We start from the raw sequence: 8,833 nt of genomic DNA, 5'->3' as shown, positions 1-8,833 counted from the left end.
AGTGTTAATGATAACAATCGTAATGTTAAAGATTATAATAACAATAATAATAATAGGACTAGTAACAATAGTCGTTGCAGCAGAGGGTGCCGAGCAGGAACACGGGGGCAGCAGGTGACCCGCAACCACAGATCCAGACTCCAAAGCTCCAGAGCCAGAAAACCTGCAGGAAGTGATAGGAGGAGAGAGGAGAGGGACGAGAAAGCACAAGACTACCGGAAAGGGGTGAAGTTGTGTTAGTAACATGCAATAATGGGATGAGGTTGCATACAGAGGGAGAGAAAGTAGAGGAGAAAGGAGCTCAGTGCATCATGGGAAATCCCCCGGCAGTCTAGGCCTATAGCAGCATAACTAAGAGCTGGTTCAGGACTAACCTGGTTCCACAGGAGAGGAGCTTGATAGCTGAACGCTCTGGCTCCTAGTGACTCTAGGAACCACAAGTAACCCTGCATTCTGGGAGTGCAGTGGGGGGGGGGGGGTATTAAGGTACTATGAGCTCTTTATGATAAGATGGTGCCTGACCATTAAGAGCTTTGTAGGTAAGAAGAAGGATTTTAAATTCTATTCTGGATTTTACTGGAAGCCAATATAAAGAAGCTAAAACAGGAGAAATATGATCTCTTTTCCTGGTTCCTGTCAGAACACGAGCTGCAGCATTCTGGATCAGCTGAAGAGTCTTAATGGACTTTTTCGAGCAGCCTGATAATAAGGAATTGCAGTAATCCAGCCTAGAAGTAACAAATGCATGGACTAGTTTTTCTGCATCATTTTTAGACAGGATGTTCCTGATTTTCGCAATATTACGTAGGTGAAAAAAGGCGGTCCTTGAAATTTGCTTAATGTGAGACTTAAACGACATGTCCTGATCAAAGATAACTCGAAGATTCCTCACAGTGGTGCTGGAGGCCAGGGCGATGCCATCAAGGGAAACTATATCTTTAGATAATGCATCACGGAGGTGCTTAGGCCCCAGAACAATAACAGGTCATCCAGGTTTTAACATCCTGAAGGCACATTTGAAGTTTAGCTAACTGATGAGTTTCATCTGGTTTGATTGATAGATATAACTGAGTATCATCGGCATAACAATGAAAGCTTATGGAATATTTCCTGATAATATTGCCTAAAGGAAGCATATATAAAGTGAAGAGGATTAGTCCGAGGACAGATCCTTGTGGAACTCCATGACTAACTTTGGCATGCATGGAGAACTCATCGTTAACATCTACAAACTGAAATCGATCTGATAAATAGGACTTAAACCAGCTTAGAGCGGTTCCTTTAATGCCAATGAAATGTTCCAGTCTCTGCAATAGGATCTGATGGTCAATAGTATCAAATGCAGCACTAAGATCTAATAAAACCAGTACAGAGACAAGTCCTTTGTCTGATGCAATAAGGAGGTCGTTAGTAATTTTCACCAGTGCTGTCTCTGTGCTATGATGAGCTCTAAATCCTGACTGAAAATGCTCAAATAAACTATTGCTTTGTAGAAAGTCACACAGCTGTTTAGCAACCGCTTTCTCCAGGATGATAGAAATGGAAGGTTAGATATAGGTCTATAGTTGGCTAAAACATCTGGATCAAGGTTGGGCTTTTTCAGAAGAGGTTTAATTACAGCTACTTTAAAGTACTGCGGTACATAGCCTGTTGATAAAGATAGATTGATCATATCTAGTATAGAAGTCTTGGTATAGAAAAATCTTTAAGCAACCTGGTCGGGATGGGGTCTAAAAGGCAGGTTGATGGTTTAAATGAAGAAATAATTGAAGTTAGTTGGTAAAGATTGTGGGAAGCAAAACAGTCTAAACATATATCTGGTTCTACAGCTGTTTCCAAGGTTCCTGAGTTTAGAGATAAGTTGTTGCCAGTTGAGGGCAGGTCTTGGTGAATTCTGTCTCTAATAGCTAGAATTTTATCATTAAAGAAGCTCAAGAAGTCGTAACTACTGAGAGCTATGGGAATCCTTGGCTCAGTAGAGCTGTGACTCTCTGTCAGCCTGGCTACAGTGCTGAAAAGAAACCTGGGTTTGTTCCTATTTTCCTCTATTAATGACAAGTAGTACGCTGCTCTGGCATTACGGGGGGCCTTCCTATAAGTTTTAAGACTATCTTGCCAAATTAAACGAGAATTTTCCAGTTTGGTGGAACGCCAATTCCTCTCAAGTTTCCGCAATATTTGCTTTAATTTGCGAGTTTCAGTATTATACCATGGAGCTAACCGTCTTTGTTTTAGTATTTTCTTTTTTAGAGGGGCTACAGAGTCGAGTGTCATTCGCAGCGAGACTGCATTATAGAAGTTAACCAATAAAAACCTACCTGCTGAGCACCATACCTCAATTGCTACACATTCAAGTGCTGAGGTTACGTTTACTTGCCTATACTGAACACCTTTTTTAACAAAAATTGCACACCCTCCTCCAAACATATTCCTGTCCTTACGTAAACAAATGTAACCTGGTATCACAAAATCTAGAGTTTGTTTAAGCCATGTCTCCTGTACGCATATTAGCTGTGGTTTTTCTTTGAAACCATCCACACACTTCTTTAATTCCTGTCCATTAGCTACCAAACTTCTGGCATTCCACTGCAGGATACAAAATATTACTAGACTAACTATCAACCTCATCATCACCGTCTTCTATTTGGTCAGCTGTGGCTCAGTGGGAAAGTGGGTTGCCTGTGGGCTGTATGTTAAAGTGTCCTTGGTCAAGACCCTGAACCCTGAATTGCCCCTGGCAGCTGTTCTGCCAGTGTATGAATGTGTGTTAATGTTTCTGTTTGAGCACTTAGGCTCAGTGTGTGAATGGTGAATGCAGATGTAGTGTAAAAGTGCTTTGAGTGGTCGAAAAGACTAGAAAGGTGCTATACAAATATGGAGCATTCCATTATTCTTTCCCCTTCTGTCTGTTGAGAACACACACTGTATCTATGGAGGGTAGCTGGCTCAATCCCAAACCCCCAAGACTCCTCTCAGCAGCGTTCACCACACTTCTTACAACATCTGAATTGTTCTTAGTCTGCTTCCACAATGAAAGCCAGGATTTCCGTCTTTCTCACCACCACTGAATCTTTTGTTACACAGGCTTCTCTCCTCCTTATGTCCCCCACCTCACCACTTGTTGCAACCTTTTTGACAGCCTCAGCATAAGACACCTCTTTAGTCTCCCTATATTGCTGCACCCTCATAGCCTGCTTATATTGCTCACATTCACGATTTCCAGTAATGTGCCCTCCACCGCATGAACCACACTTTAACACCTTCTCCTTACACTCAGAAATCTCATGCTCACCTTCACATTTCCCACATCTTCTACTTCCTCAACAAGCAGCTGCAATATGTCCATACCTCTGGCATTTAAAGCACCTCAAAGGTGGCCTTCTGTGTGGATGCACTTTAAATGACAGGCAGGAACATCCTCCCACATCATTCTGGGAGGGCTTTTTCCTGAAGACTTAACACCACGGTCGATGATTCCTGCTTAGCTCCATCACGAAATCATCATCCTTTCATTATCAGCCTTTGCTCCCTCTATGCCCCTCGCCAACTCAGCCATGGAGATCTCCAGAGAAACCCCACAAATCACTCCTTTCAAACCAGCCTTGCTCCCTGGAACAAATCCTTCCACCCGCCTCTTTCCTGTCGCATCCAGTGAAACAGCCCTGTTCAACTGAGCCACAACTTGCAAAATACAAGCAGATTACCATCAGCCAAGATTGTTGCACTTGGAATGTCACCCAACTCTTCCTTCACTTCCCCAGCCAGCCTGATTGGATTGAGAGATCTAAACGCAGACTGCCCTTCCTTCAACTTAAAGATCACTTTATACGCTTCAGACTGGCTACTGCTTCTTCTCATTACCTTTACCTGCTGACCTGCTAGGGTGGTGATGGCGCAATGGATAAGACACCTGCCTTTTGTGTGAGAGACCCAGGTTCAATCCCCCACTGTGACCCATCCACCATTGTGTCTCTGAGTAAGACACTTAACCCCTTGTTGCTCCAGAGTCGTGCGACTTCTGACATGTATAGCAATTATAAGTCGCTTTGGATAAACGCGTCAGCTAAATGAATAAATGCGATCTCTGACTCTTGAGAATCGCTCGTTTTATTTTTCCTTTTCCTGTTCTGTCCCTTACTTGTTTCCCACCCGCCCCCACCCTCATCCATGAGCAATGTCTAATTTATTGTATTGACTGATGCTGGTATCACTGCGTGTCAAACAATTCGATTCTGTAAGCTAGCAGGCACTTCTCAGGGAGCAAACTCCTCCCCATGTTGGACCTATGGGTTGGACTGACAAAAAGTAACCCAATTTCTTCTTCAGCTTGTCCGTTTTCTTCTCCTTCAGTGGTTATTGGCGGTAGCCAAACCAATTTAAAGGCGCATTACCGCCACCAACTTGAGAGTTTATGCAACGCTTTTCTTACATCTTCAATAAACAAACAGGCTTCTTTGTAATGTTACATACACCTAACATTCAGAGGGCAGGAAGAGTCACAGCGTCAGTCAGTAATCTGTGAGGCAGCGAAAGTAAACAAACCTGTATCCATGATCAAAAGGATTTGCTATTCACTCTCTTCTAAGTTTTCCACTGAGGCAACAAGGTGTGTAGAGTAAAGCACAATTAACATGAAAGTTGGGTTTGTGTAGCCATGATGCAACCAGTTTGGCCATTCAAATCAAGTCAATGAGGAGAATCAGATTACAAGCCAATTATAAGCAAAGGCATTTATGAGTGGTCAGAGTGCAAAACATTTAGGTAAATGCTGATAGGCAGGAAATGTCATTCAGACAAATATAATTTAATAAACTATTTGTATTTCAATTTTTGTCAGATGGGGTCAAGTGAACAAGCTAGGGCAAACTATGAAGCTATGATGCTTCCAGGTGTTGTGGTGGCAGCCCGGCTGACGGTGAGTGTCCTGGTTTTTTCTCTTTTGTCTGTGATTCTGTTTTTTCCCTGTTTTTGCACCTCGTCAGCCACCTCCTCTGCCTGCCACACCTGCCAGCAATCAGCCTCATCTCCAACAGTACTCTACCCCGGTTCTCTAGTCAACCCCTCCTTGATTGTCATTGCTCCTAACCTCCATCCTCTTGATCCTTCGAGCCCTTATTTAACCTGCATGATCTCTTTCATTGTCCTTGGTTTTTCCTCAGTCACTAATCCTGTTTTTCTGTCTGTCTCTCCCTAGGTTCACTCACTTCCATCATCTGCCAGGTCGGCTGGGCTCGCTCACCTGCCCTCTCCCTTCGGACTTCCCCCAGGGCATCCTCTCAGTTCTCCTATGCCTCCTCTCTTCCTCAGCCCCAGTGTCCCCCAGCTCTCTGGTCTGTCTCCTTGGTTCTCCGTGTGTGCCTGTGTTTCCCCGGCATCCACCTCTCCCTCAACTCCAGTCCCTCAATCCCTTTTTCCCCCAATAAAACCAGTCTATCTTGAGCGCTGCATTTGGGTCCTCTCTGTCCATACCTTAACACCAGGTCCAACAACAGAGATGAATGAATATGTTAGTAGGGCTAGGCGATGTGGACAAAAATGTTATCACAATAAAACATTTCATTTCATTTGATATCAATATTTATCTGGATAAATGTCAAATCATTATTTCTTTCAAGTTTAAAGGCTGATTTTTGCTGCTGAGTGAAAGTTGAAGAAACCTGATGGGTAATTGTGGTTTTAAACTTTCTGTCTGGTCAGAACAAACACTTGCCAAAAAGTGGATAACTTAACAAATCTGAGACCGTCTCATGTATTGCATATACACACACCACACACACACACAAACCACATGATTCGACAATCAGGCCACGCAATCCTTGACCATTCTGATTCAACGTAATGTAAATCCTTAGTCAGGGACAGCCTTAGTGTGCTGGTACTTGGCCACATAGTGTATACAAAATACATTTTAAAGCAAAACCGTGTCAGTGATTTGCAAGGATTTACATACGTACATACATACATACATACAGTGTGCAAACTATACCATAGCTTTCGGGGGAGGTTGGGGGGGCAGACTGTGATTCTTACTGCTAAATAATTAATAGCTGCAAGCATGTAGGCGTGGGGCTGACTGTGAAAGTATCAGGCATGTTTGTCTTATAATTAATAATATATGTATCATACACTCACCTAAAGGATTATTAGGAACACCATACTAATACTGTGTTTGACCCCCTTTCACCTTCAGAACTGCCTTAATTCTACGTGGCATTGATTCAACAAGGTGCTGAAAGCATTCTTTAGAAATGTTGGCCCATATTGATAGGATAGCATCTTGCAGTTGATGGAGATTTGTGGGATGCACATCCAGGGCACGAAGCTCCCGTTCCACCACATCCCAAAGATGCTCTATTGGGTTGAGATTTGGTGACTGTGGGGGCCATTTTAGTACAGTGAACTCATTGTCATGTTCAAGAAACCAATTTGAAATGATTCGAGCTTTGTGACATGGTGCATTATCCTGCTGGAAGTAGCCATCAGAGGATGGGTACATGGTGGCCATAAAGGGATGGACATGGTCAGAAACAATTTTCAGGTAGGCCGTGGCATTTAAACGATGCCCAATTGGCAATAAGGGGCCTAAAGTGTGCCAAGAAAACATCCCCCACACCATTACACCACCACCACCAGCCTGCACAGTGGTAACAAGGCATGATGGATCCATGTTCTCATTCTGTTTACGCCAAATTCTGACTCTACCATCTGAATGTCTCTACAGAAATCGAGACTCATCAGACCAGGCAACATTTTTCCAGTCTTCAACTGTCCAATTTTGGTGAGCTCTTGCAAATTGTAGCCTCTTTTTCCTATTTGTAGTGGAGATGAGTGGTACCCGGTGGGGTCTTCTGCTGTTGTAGCCCATCCACCTCAAGGTTGTGCGTGTTGTGGCTTCACAAATGCTTTGCTGCATACCTCGGTTGTAACGAGTGATTATTTCAGTCAAAGTTGCTCTTCTATCAGCTTGAATCAGTCGGCCCATTCTCCTCTGACATCTAGCATCAACAAGGCATTTTCGCCCACAGGACTGCCGCATACTGGATGTTTTTCCCTTTTCACATCATTCTTTGTAAACCCTAGAAATGGTTGTGCGTGAAAATCCCAGTAACTGAGCAGATTGTGAAATACTCAGACCGGCCCGTCTGGCACCAACAACCATGCCACGCTCAAAATTGCTTAAATCACCTTTCTTTCCCATTCTGACATTCAGTTTGGAGTTCAGGAGATTGTCTTGACCAGGACCACACCCCTAAATGCATTGAAGCAACTGCGATTGGTTGATTAGATAATTGCATTAATGAGAAATTGAACAGGTGTTCCTAATAATCCTTTAGGTGAGTGTATGTAGCCACTTTGCTACGCTTCAAACAACAGCTGATTATGTTTGCGACCTAATGTTTCTTTCTCCGTGAGAGGTAACAATTTAGAAAGTTGCGTGATGCTGCGGAGCTCCCAGCTGCAGTAGTGCATGGATCATGCGTAATATTCATCCAGCCAGAGGGAACGATCACCAACTGTTCACAGCGCGCCAGTCGTACTAGCGACACAACCCGTACGGAGAGGGAGTGGAGCAGCGGAGGGTACAGGGCCAGGAACAGGAGATCGCGAGTGACCGGCCCACTGTGTAAGGTCGGTGATCATTCCCTCTGGCTGGATGAAGTTGGATGCTCCTGATTTTACGCATAGATCCATGATGATAGAGACCCCCCCAAAATATCACAAATCATGCTTTTAGGGGAGCTGATGTCTTATTAAGGGGAGTTAAGCTCCCACTGGCTCCCCTGTACCAAGAGGAAAAATCTTTTTCTCAGAATAGTCTTTTCTTTAACTCTTGAGACAACACTAAGATCTCAATAGTATATCTTTTTGATATCACTCCAATTTGAATTGTTGCTCCTAAAACCCCTTAGGAGAAAAGGATGAGGTGAAGAGAGATTGAGGTTTTGAGACTTAGGTAAGAGAAATGGATTCTGAATTGAGATTACAAGTCCCAGATGAGATCTCATCATTGTATATTTTTGAGATCATTAATGTCTTGCTTATTGCTCCTAGAAGGCAGTTGGAGCCTGATTGTATTACATTACTGTGTAAGCTTGGAGAACCATGCAGCAGACCCTGAGCTGGATTTGAACCCTGCTTCTGCTGTTGCAAAGGGCAGCAACACTGCCGCTGCGGCATCTAGCTAAAACTTCTAAAAAAGGACTGATTGTCTTTAAATAGAGTACAATTTTCCTTTACTTAAAAGAGGAGAAATACCATTTCCACAATGAAAGCCCTCAAAATTCTACTCAAGTAAAAGGGATAAAAGTATTCCATAGTGAATGTACTTAAGTATCAAAAGTAAAAGTGCTTATTCTGTATGACAGATACTTGTTGCGTATCATTTCTTGCGTGCATTCGGTCATTAATGAATTAATCTCTAAACATCATGTCAAAGTATTGGGTGTTCCAGTTATGCTGGCTTTGACTACCTTGACCAATTGGAAAACATTTGAAAGTGCATTATTTTCAATGTCAAAATTTATTTTATTTTTCTCAGTAACTTGTAACAGATAATTAACAATAAATACAATAAGGATTTGAACTAAAGGGGAATAAAAGTACAAACCCCCATAAAAAAAGAAAATAGTCAACCTCAACATTTGATGTAAGTAAAGTCAAGACCCCTAGGTGGGGTCACTAATACAAAACTGAGAAATATCTTGGAGCTTTTTTTTTTATCCACTCTCTGGAGACTGAAATTATTTACTTATTACTTATTACTTATTTAAGATCAGTTAGAGATCTCTTGTTTTGATCAGAGTAAGACAGAGATGAGTTTTTTGCTCCTGAG

Source organism: Micropterus salmoides, unplaced genomic scaffold (genome assembly GCF_014851395.1).
Source record: "Micropterus salmoides isolate LMB-PRFRI ecotype aquatic unplaced genomic scaffold, ASM1485139v1 Ms_hic_scaffold_9, whole genome shotgun sequence".
In the NCBI taxonomy this organism is placed as follows: domain Eukaryota; kingdom Metazoa; phylum Chordata; class Actinopteri; order Centrarchiformes; family Centrarchidae; genus Micropterus; species Micropterus salmoides.
Note: the sequence above shows the minus strand (reverse complement) of the source record.